This window comes from Triticum aestivum, chromosome 7A, assembly GCF_018294505.1.
Source record: "Triticum aestivum cultivar Chinese Spring chromosome 7A, IWGSC CS RefSeq v2.1, whole genome shotgun sequence".
Taxonomy (NCBI): Eukaryota; Viridiplantae; Streptophyta; class Magnoliopsida; order Poales; family Poaceae; genus Triticum; species Triticum aestivum.
Genome location: NC_057812.1, coordinates 405,106,647 through 405,118,453, shown reverse-complemented (window position 1 = coordinate 405,118,453; position 11,807 = coordinate 405,106,647).

Below are 11,807 nucleotides of genomic sequence, written 5' to 3'. Positions count from 1 at the left end.
TGATTGCCTATGTTACCGCTTTGCTCAGCCCCTCTTATAGCGTTGCTAGTTGCAGGTGAAGATTGGAGACCGTTCCTTGTTGGAACATTATTTACTTGTTGGGATATCATTATATTGCCATGTTATCTTAATGCATCTATATACTTGGTAAAGGGCGGAAGGCTCGGCCTCTCGCCTAGTGTTTTGTTCCACTCTTGCCGCCCTAGTTTCCGTCATATCGGTGTTATGTTCCCGGATTTCGCGTTCCTTACGCGGTTGGGTTATAATGGGAACCCCTTGATAGTTTGCCTTGATTAAAGCTTTTCCAGCAATGCCCAACCTTGATTTTACCATTTGCCACCTAGCCTCTTTTTCCCTTGGGTTTCTAGAGCCCGAGGGTCATCTTATTTAAACCCCCCCCCCGGGGCTAGTGCTCCTCTGAGTGTTGGTCCGACCGAGTAGACTGCGGGGCCACCTCGGGGCAACTTGAGGGTTGGTTTTACTCGTAGGATGTCTCATCTGAGTGTGCCCTGAGAATGAGATATGTGCAGCTCCTATCGGGATTTGTCGGCATATTCGGGCGCTGTTGCTGGTCTTGTTTTAACCTGTCGAAGTGTCTTGAAGAACCAAGATACCGAGTCTGATCGGAACGTCTCGGGAGGAGGTCTATTACTTTGTTGACCGCGATAGCTTGTCATGGGCCAAGTTTGGGACTCCCCTGCAGGGATTTGAACTTTCGAAAGCCATGCCCGCGGTTATGGGCAGATGGGAATTTGTTAATGTCCGGTTGTAGATAACTTGAACCTGAACTTAATTAAAATGAATCAACAGTGTGAGTTACCGTGATGGCCTCTTCTCGGCGGAGTCCGGGAAGTGGACACGGTGTTGGAGTAATGTTTGCGCAGGTTGCTCTCTAGTTTTCTCGCTCGCGCTTTGCCTCCTCTTCTCGCTCTCTTTTGCGAACAGGTTAGCCACCATATATGCTAGTCGCTTGCTGCAGCTCCACCATATATTTACCTTGCCTTACCTATAAGCTTAAATAGTCTTGATCGTGAGGGTATGGGATTGCTGAGTCCCTATGGCTCACAGATTACTATTACACCAGATGCAGGGCCTGATGATTCCGCTCCAGGTGACGCGCTTGAGCTCAAGTGGGAGTTCGACAAGGACTCTCAACGATACTATGTTTCCTTTCCTGATGATCAGTAGTGGTGCCCAGTCGGGAGTGATCGGGACCGTGTCGCATGTTGGGTTATCTTTTATTTTGGCGCCGTAGTCGGGCCATGAGTGTTTGAATGATGTAATGTTATTTATGTACTTGATTGATGTGGCGAGTGTAAGCCAACTATGTTATCTTCCCTTTTATTATCTACATATTACATGGGATGTTGTGAAGATTGCCTAACTTGCAACATATGCCTTCAATGCGATTATGCCTCTAAGTCGTGCCTTGACACGTGGGAGATATAGTCGCATCGAGGGTGTTATAGTGCACTTGTTGATACTCCTACTAGAATAGAGGCTAGACAAGAGACTAGATGCGAGGAAGCAACGCCTACTTCTTTACACTCGAAGAAGAAAGAAGCACGCAAGATCGAGCCTCCGCAGATCAACAATGAATGCATCAAGAAGGCACTAATCCAACTTACAAGAGTAGTAAAATGTATTCTTGTGGTTCCTGTTTTCTTTGGTCTTTCTTTTCTAGTCAAAATTATCATTGGAGTTCGTGCAAAACGGAGGTCCGTTTGGGGTCGTGCGTTGGACTTGGCCTTACAAGTGGGACCGCAGTTAAGGAAACCGACTATCGGCAAACCCCCACCTCGCCCTCCGCGTGATGGCTGAAGTTAGAGAAACGATAAGGTTGAAGAGATTGCTCTAGCACAGACTCCAAGAAATAATATGGTGTCAGATGGATGTCGTGGTGGTGGCGTGTGCCGTACTCCTGGACGTGAATGCTTGTTCTGGCCCATGCCACCCTACTACTCCTACTACTTACTCCTACTAGTATATAGTATACTAGTATCGAGGATTCAAGGTGCTGGTTACGTACAACGAACACATTAACATATGGCTACAGTAAAAACACCCGCCCGACGCGCGAATCATGTGAAGCTAGTAGTACAAATTTAGAGAAGCGACTCGAAAGCCATTCATAAATTTAGTAAGTTTATCACAGGCATATCATTTTATTACATATAACAGGTCATCAACCCACATCGACAATGAGGATACATTATAAATACTAAAGTTTTCACCACACAACAAATAATAAGCCATGAAATGAACTTCAACTCAACCATTCCGCGATGTTGGAAACGCTTGCTTTGAACCACAAATGATTCTCTGGGACGGGCCATCCGTTGTCGATCTGGAGACCAACGCAGGACTGATCATCCAGGCTGAAGCGGCCTACTCTATCAGTACCAGGGTAGGGAACCACCCAAATGTACGAGGTATAGACACATTTGCTTCTCATAAATGTGTCAACAGCAGTTGGATCGCCTTTCACCATCATCGGATAGTTTTGTCCAAGGAAGAGCGAGTTTTCTCCAAGACTATCAATTCTGTGCCAGGGAGAAGGAGTTGGCGCTAGCACACTAGTATCCATCCTGAATACCATGCAACGGGTGTTGGAATAGGTCCGGAGAGTGCGACCATGGGAGACACCCGCTTCCTTAGCAGTAACATCATCAATGGGTTGTATACACACAAGAATAGGTGATCCATCGGAATTAGTTTCCACATGCCACAAAGTATATGGGCGCTGCTCGTGATCATCACCATCGGCATCTCCCCCTTGGTTATAAAAATTTTCAAGTATAGGTGGTGGGATGTTCACAGGACCTTGGAAACACAAGGAGAAGTTTAATTAGTAAAGGGAAACTTGCTAACCCGCATGCATGTGGATGAAACAATTATAATTACGGTGGAAGACAAACGTACCGGAACTATGAGGCTACCATGCGAAAAGATTGCCACGAGTGGTGGCAGCAAACACAAGGCCCTCGTATTGAATTGCATCACAGTACTCATTCGTGCACAGAAACTGATTTTTGAGCAATGTCCATCGAGTCAAACCACTAAGGATGGCAACAAGCTTGTCGAAGATAGCAACAATTTCATAGTTGTTGTAATTCCAAGAGCGGTTGGGAACTCGAAAAATTGCTATCTTCCGTAGAAGACAGTCACCATGATCGTATTTGAACGCGCTTACATTACCGGTGTTCTCAACCTCTGGGCAGTGTGCTGAGATTTTTGGAAGTGGAACCCGGTGACGAGTTTACACATTCACAAGTTCCCACTCATAGTTGGACCCAATGTAAACAACCCAATCTCCATTTGCACCCGCCCAAGCCTTGCCCTCAAGCGATGGCATCTTAACATCATACGTATCATTATCAAGCGGCATCAACTTGCACAGGGCGAGGCCTCCGTCGTGCCGGCGCCAGTCATCAGGGTCACGGCCAAGAAGATAGGGGAGATCAAACCGCTCCTTGACTCTTGGGTTCTTTGTAATGATGTTATTAGTTGAGTCGAGAATGGGCTTGAACGAACCTGCCATGCTAGCCGAGGTGATGATGTCGCACCGATCAATGAGTTCCTCCACCATGTCATCTTTCGGACCGGGGCAAGAATAACGGGGTCGTTTCTGGCATGTTCCCTCAATGGAGAAGACGATCGAACAATGGCAGAAGAAAGGGTGAAGGGCTGAAGGAAAATGGAGGAGGGAGAGGAAGAGCATGCGACAGCAGTTCCAAATCGAGAGGGAAAGGCGAAGAGTCGGTGGACGGTTGTGAGTTTGCCATGGTTCACGAAGAGGCGCCCCGGCCTACACGTCCATTCGGAAATACTCCTACTACTCGCCGTCGTCTCACTGATATGTTGGAACGGGACCACATGTCAACAAAACATGGTGTGTAATTTCTCGTGCAAAATGCGATCTGGCCGCGTTGGCCCGAGGTGCCGCATTAGTTATCGACCTTTATTTTTTTAATGGCGTGCCGATCAGTTTTGAAGCACCACCAACTGGTACTGTACGTGGAGAGGATGACAGCAGGGACCCGCCAAGGTCATGGCAGTACGCAAGCAAGTGCCTCCTTATTTCAAGCCAATAAAAAAATGGCTCCTCCTAGTGGATTTCTGACATATGGGTCCCATGCCATTGTCAACGTAGTCAATAAACGAGAGAATTGCATAACAAGTAGCTGACACCGGGGACCCAGCAGCTCGCCCAGTTATTTTTGTTTTGGGTTAATTTGATAAATGCCACTCCAAATCTGGTGTATCCGAGAAATGCCACTGCAATTTCCAAACTTAGAAAAATTCCATTTCATGCCATTTCTAGTGGCATTTTTCGAAGTCTGGAGTGGCGTTTTTCAAAGTTTGCAAACTGTAGTGGCGTTTTTCAAAGTTTGCAAAAATTGCAGTGGCATTTTTCAAAGTTTGGAAATTGCAGTAGCATTTTTATGAATCGCCATAATTGGAGTGGCATTTATCTAATTTTTTTTGAGACGGAAGCATGGTGTCAACTGGGCTGTGCGGGACACTCTGGCCTGTCTAGACAGCCTTTTGTTTTATGTTTACCACAGACCAGCCCAGTAGTTTTTTTTTCTTTCTAAAAATGGCTAGCCCAGTTCTTTTGTGATTTGTCAAGTAAGTCGCTTTATCAGGCCTGCTGGGCTGCAAATCTTTCAAGACGAGGAGAGCTTCATTCGGCTGGCCGAGAAAATGGCCTATCAGTAATGAGAAATGGGATGTACATTTTTAAAACACATCAAACCGGCAATTATTTTCAAATATCTTTTTTTCATTTCGAGATTTTAAATTGCATTGATTTTTATGCATGGACAATTGATTGGGTTTTATATTGATATACATTTATTTTCAAAATCAGTCTCAATGTGACTTGAAATTTCGGGATTAAAAACAGTTCAGACCGCACCGACATATGCAAAATTTCGTATAATTTTTTAACTGTGGCCACAATATGGGCTGTAATGCTAACATAAAGAATATGGGCTCCAAAAAAACCCGTAAGAATTAGCAAATGTGCTGTAAATTATTTGAAATAATGGCAGATGGGTTTTATGCTGTTTTCCACAGATTTGAGGCTTTCCACAGATGGCCTGTATACTGTTGGATGTCCATCCAACGGCCGTCGTGCTTCTTCAATCTCTGCTCTTCCTGCTCCAACCGCTCAAACAAGCACCGACGGGACTGCCTGCTCCCTCCTCCCCGCGGCCAGTTGTGCTGCCGCGCAGGCCTCACCGCCCCACCGTACTCCCATCGCTGGCCTAGCCATCCCTCTACTCACCCACACCTGCTGTTATTCTCCGGCGACGGTAGAAGAACCAGTAAACCCTCGTACAGTCGTACTCCCCTCCGTGGGAAACAACTGCCGAGTCTTCCCAACCTCCGTGTCGTCCCCTTCCTAGGCCTCACCGTCGTCCACCGCCTCGGTGCTCTCGGCATGGCGTGGTCAACATGGTCAAGGAACGACTTCCATCGGACGTGGACTGTACGTGGAGAGGCTAACAGCTGGGTCCACGGCCGTAGCAAGGAAGTGCCTCCTTATTACGCGGAAAATAATGATTCCTCCACCTGACAGCTGGGACCCACCGGATGGGCAACTGTATTTCGTGAAAAAAAACGTTTCCCCTTGACTGCTGGGACCCACCAGCTACATCTCCACACGCAAGGAAGTGCGTCCGGGCAAAAAAACGATTCGCCCCCTGACTGCTGGGACCCACCAGCTACATCTTCGCAGGCAAGGAAGTGCCTGACAGTCGGGACCCACCTGGTCGAAGCGTATGTAGCATTGTCATTCTGGTCGCGAATGTGTACGTACATACTGGTCAATGTAGAGGCGCGCACGTAGCATGTACACGTACGCACAACGGCCAGGGTGCAAGAAAGAAAACACGGCCACGTATGTGTACATACGGGCGGGGTCTCGAACGCCTACTCGTGCATACGTATGGCGAGGGCTCGTGTACATGGCTGGGTCGGAACGGAGAAACATCGTCGTTGTCGTGTTCATGGGGAGGCAACGAAATGCGTCGTGTTCATGGGGAGGCAACGGAATGCTCGTGTTCATGGGGAGGATGGAATGCGTCATGTTCATCGGGAGGCAACGGAACGCGTGGGAGCCAACCGGCTGGGTCAGAACGGAATGCGTGGTCGTGTTCATCGGGAGGGCTTGGACGGAACAGGCGATGGAAATGAGGCCTGGCGTACCGCACAACGGAGGAAACGGACCTCCTACGTTCGGAACAGGGTCCTGTTGATCGGGAGGGGTCTGGCGTACTGTAAAGCAGAGAAAACAGACCTCCTACGGTCGAAACGGGGGTCCTGTTCATCGGGAGGGGTGTGGCGTACCGCAAAATGGAGGAAACGGACTTGTGTTGAAGCGCTACGGTCGAAACGGGGGTCCTGTTCATTGGGAGGGGTGTGGCGTACCGCAAAACGGGACTCCACGGGATACTATTCATCTCCACCGCCGACCCCCTCCAGCCTCCACGAGCTATTGTTCATCCACCGTCGACCTCCTCCAGCCTCCACCTGCGACTGTTCATCCACGGGCTCCTATTCATCCAGCCTCCACCGTGCACTACTCCACCGGATACTGTTCAACCAGCCCTCTCCATGGGCTCCTGTTCAACCACCCCTCCATGGGCTACTGTTCATCCTGCCCTCTACCGTCTACTGTTCATCCTGCCCTCCACGGGGTGGTCCTGTTCATCCAACCCCCCCCCCCCCCCCCCCGCAACGCTCACTGTTCAACCAGAGGCAGCATCAATCGGCTTCAGTTAGCAGCAGTAGCGAAGGAATCGCTCGATCGGGTTCAGTTAATAGCCATCGATCAATCGCTCGGGTTCAGTAACGCGTAGCCTGCAGTGCAATCGCTCGGGTTCAGTTAGAGCCCAATGCCTCGCTCGGGTTCAGTTAGAACCAACGCCTCGCACACACGCGCGTACGTGTACGAGAGAAGCGCGCATCGCTCGGCCCCCGACCTCCCACCGTAACCGGGAACTCCCTGAAATTTTCCTCGCCCTCGCTTCTACCATGGTTTTTCCCGTCATGGACGGCCCAAAGAATGTCATGCAACTGCGTCTCTGGCCCGCCCAGGACGAAAAGCCCATTTTCTGTCATGATTTTTTTGTCATAGAAGTAGGAGCCCACCACATCTATGATGATACCGGGTTTTGTCACAATTATCGTCATAGAAGTGTCATATGTATGACAGAAAAAAAATTCATTCGGCCCAAAATGTCACGGATGTGTCTTTTTTATAGTGATAAGAGTTTGAAATACATTTTCACACAGAAGGAGTTGAACCTTAGGCAGAGGAGATGGTTGGAGCTTATAAAGGATTATGACATGAAGCTTCACTATCATCCAGGCAAGGCCAACGTCGTAGCAGACGCTTTGAGCCGAAAAAGTTATGCCAACACACTCATAAGCGCAGGGTTGCCAAAGGAGTTGGTAGAGGATCTCAGGGAGCTTCAATTGGAGATTGTCCCTAGAGGTTTTGTTGCAACAATGGAAGTTCAGTCTACATTGTTAGGAAAGATTAGAGAAGCTCAGAAGGATGACAAAGAGATCGCCGAGATAAAAGAGAGAATGAGCAAAGGAAGGGCCAAAGATCTTTGTAAGGATGAACACGACACCTTGTGGTTTGAGGACCGTGTTTACGTGCCCAATAACACAGAGATCAGGAAGTTAATATTTCAGGAGGCTCATGACTCACCATATTCGATTCACCCCAGAAACACCAAGATGTATTTGGATTTAAAGGAGTGTTTTTGGTGGACTGGTATGAAGAAGGATATTGCCGAATATGTATCCGTATGTGATGTATCTCAGAGATTGAAGGCATAACATCAAAAGCAAGCCGGATTGCTACAATCTATGCCGATACCCAAATGGAAGTGGGATAAGCTTGGCATGGATTTCATCATCGGATTGCCCAGGACTAAATCAGGATATGATTCTATATGGGTAGTAGTTGATCGCTTGACCAAAGTAGCTCAGTTTATCCCAGTGAAAACCACCTATACAAGTGCCAAGTTGGCGATGATATACATGACTAAGATTGTATCTTTGCATGGAGTTCTGAGAACAATTGTATCAGATAGAGGAAGCCAGTTTACCTTAAAGTTTTGGAATCAGTTGCATGAAACTTTGGGAACCAGACTGGAGTTCAGTACAACTTTTCACCCGCAAACAGATGGATAGACCGAGAGAGTCAACCAGATTCTGGAGGATATGTTGAGAGCTTGTGCACTAGATTATGGATCTAGTTGGGATGAAAACTTGCCCTATGCAGAGCTCTCATACAAAAAAAGTTACCAGGCCAGTTAGAAGATGGCACCTTTCGAAGCCTTGTACCGAAGGAGGTGCAGGACACCGTTGTTGTGGGATGAAGTTGGAGACCATCAGTTGTTTGGACCAGATTTGATTAAGGAATCAAAAGAGAAGGTTAAATTGATTAGAGATAGACTGAAGGTAGCTCAGTCCCGACAGAAGAGCTATGCAGATTCAAAATGCACGGAGGTAGTCTATGAAATCGGAGACAGAGTGTATCTTCGGGTATCACCACTCCGAGGAGTTAAGCGCTTTGGAGTTAAGGGAAAGTTAGCGCCACGCTTTGTGGGACCATACAGAGTTTTGGAACGTATGGGAGAAGTTGCTTATAAGTTGGAATTACCCGAAGGATTGTCAGGAGTTCACGATGTGTTCCACGTTTCTTAGTTGAAGAAGTGCCACCCAGAGATGGCCGACATTCCTCTGGGAGATACAGTACCGCTCAAAGCGATTCAGTTGGACAATGATTTGACCTATGAGGAAAATCCAGTCAGGATTCTCTACTTTGCCAGTCGGGTTACCCGTAGCAAGGTTATTAAGTTTTGCAAAGTTCAATGGAGCCACCATACCGAGGACGAAGCCACCTAGGAATGAGAGGAAGACCTACGCAAGGACCATCCACACCTATTTTCTAGCCAACCCGAATCTCGAGGGTGAGATTCATCTTAAGGGGGGTAGGTTTGTAACATCCCAAATTTTCAATTTGGAAAGTTATACATTAGAGCATCATTGCATGTCATATTTTATTGCATTTTTGGCTTGATCCTAGAAATTCTAGGCAACTCAAGGACCTACGGAGAGAGTTGGGGATTTCATTATTTTCATATTCGAGTTTTCTCGAATTTTGGATAGACGATCGTTTAATTTTAATTATTTTCTCCTCGATTATTTATTTTAAAAAAATATAAGAGAGAGGATAGAATGACTTCCTCAAAATAGAGAAATATCGAAGATTTCATATTAAAATCAAATAAGACTTTTATTTGGAGTTTTATCGCTATTTTATTTGAATTAGGAAAAAATATGCATTTTTAAAAGTTGTATTTTAAGCCCAAATAAATATTCACCTTGTCCGACTTATTTTTAGAGGACGGGGAAAATTTATTTCGGGATTTTTGGAGTCCGTTTAGTATTTCTTTTCTTTCTTTTTCTGCACGTCGGAATTATTTAAAAAAAATGAACCGACTCCGGGCCATACCTGAACGGGACTCCGCCCGGGGGGCCTTTATAAGCCGCCGCCCCGAGCCGCCGAAAGCCCACAGCCGCCATTGAAGCCCACCCGCCGGAGCCGCACCGCCGCCGCGCCGCCCCGCTGGACCCTGCCGGACCCGAGGTAGCCACCTCGGTTTTCGTGAGAAAGTCGTTTGGTTTTTTTTGAAACCCTAGATCCGTTTTTTAGATCCGGTTCGGTTTGTTTTTTTCGGTTTAGTTACTTAACGAACGCCCGTTTTTACGTTCGTTTAACGAACGGTTTTCACCATTTAGTCGCACACAGCGAACGTTCGTTCGTTAGCCTGTTCGTCAGTTTTTCCTTCTATCGGATTTTCCGTGATTATTTTCGATCGTGATTTCTGATCGGATTTTCGTTTTAGTATAACTTTTCGCTCGTTTTATCGGAATCGGGCGATTCAAGCGCCTAGAGTTTCGTCTCGAAACCCTCTTTCCGTTTAACCAACTTGAACAAGATTTTGATACAGTAAAATTTGACCTTAGTCCAGATTAGTAATCGGATCTTGTTTCCTTCCCAGTTTGAGTTTTGTTGCTCTGTTTGATTTGATTCTTTTTTGCAAACCGGAGTTCTTAAGTTGAACTTTCTGTTTAGATCTCTGATTTGAGTTTTACCCGTGCCTCTTGTTTGATTGCTTATTGTATGCTTGTTTGATTGCGATAGAGTACCCGGAGTGCGAGGCGTGCTACATCGAGTCCCTAGGTTTTGCGGATTATCATCAACGCAAGAAACACTTTGATCATATCCCTTTATCACCCAGTTTTTATGCATTAGTATCAAACCCTCAAACATTGCATGGTTAGGACTTGATAACATGTGGGATTTGGGAAGTAGATGAGGTAGTACCTATTCACCTGTTTATTATCAAACCCTTGGGAGTTACTTCTACGTATTGCTTATATTGCCATTCTATGCTCGTAGACGTGGTTTGGGTGAGTGAAACCATGACAGATGTGAGATTGTTAATTAATGATTCGACTTAAGGTGGCAACTTTAATACACATCTGGGTGGATTGCTTGTCGGGCACCTGGAGAATCCAGTGTTGTCCTGGGATATCCCGGAGTACCCGTGTGATAATCCTAAGGTCCGCCACCCAGGCTCAAAGGGAACTGAGATATTTCATGCTAGAAACTTCCGTGTGCAGCCACAAGCTATTATGGGCTCTAGCATAGTTGAGTAAGTTGTGTGAAGCTCTTGAAGAGGTAGACTGGCAGATGTAGTGGGTTGTAGGTGGTATAGTCTATCTGGAGTAGAGAGTTAATGACTGTGTCTCGGTCATCCGTTTCTCAAACATCATGTAGTGCGAGAAATCCAACAGAGGAGATCGAGTCTTGTGGGGAAAAGTGTGCAAACCTCTGCAGAGTGTACAAACTAATCATGGTTAACCGTGTCCCCGGTTATGGACATCTTGAGTATATAGTACTTGGATTATCATATGTATCTCATCACTCTAAATTGATATTGTTGGGTTGATAATTACTTTTAATTGGATTGAGTTGGAGGAACCTTCTCAATGATGTTTCAACTACCATGATAGTTAAATAAAATCTATGCCTTTGTTGTAGGGAAAAATTGGCTTTTCGCAAAACTTTAACTGTAGAGCTTTCCACCAGCCAAATATGCATATAGTGATAGCATTATTCTGTTCTTGCTCTACCGTGTATTATATTGCCAACATATTCCATGTGCTGACCCGTTTTTGGGCTGCAACGTATTATGTTGCAGACTTTTCAGACGAGGAGTAAGGTTTGTTAGGTCGTTGCCGTACAGCTCAGCTATGCCGTTGGAGTTGATGTACTCACTTTATCTTCCAAGCCTTCTGATGTTATCGTATTAGATGGCCTTAAGCCATATTTATTGTAATAAGTTCTCTATTGAGACATTCGATGTAATAAGTGTGTGATTGCTACTCTATTATAAATCCTTCGAGTATTGTGTGTCAGCATTACCGATCTAGGGATGACACTGAAGCACAGAGACTTGACCGTTTGAGGTCGGGTCGCTACAGAAGTATAAAGAAAAGAAAAAATGTCAGGAAGATCATTGGACAAAATAAACTTGATTCTTAGTAATAGTTTTGAGATATGATGATGTGATATGTGAGTCATCTTGATGAGTAATTATGCTTTAGTAAGAATATTGGTGTTAAGGTTTGTGATTCCCTATGCATGCGCGAAAGTCAATAATCATGAATTAAATTATATCCTACTTATGGTGCATTATTCAGTGTTA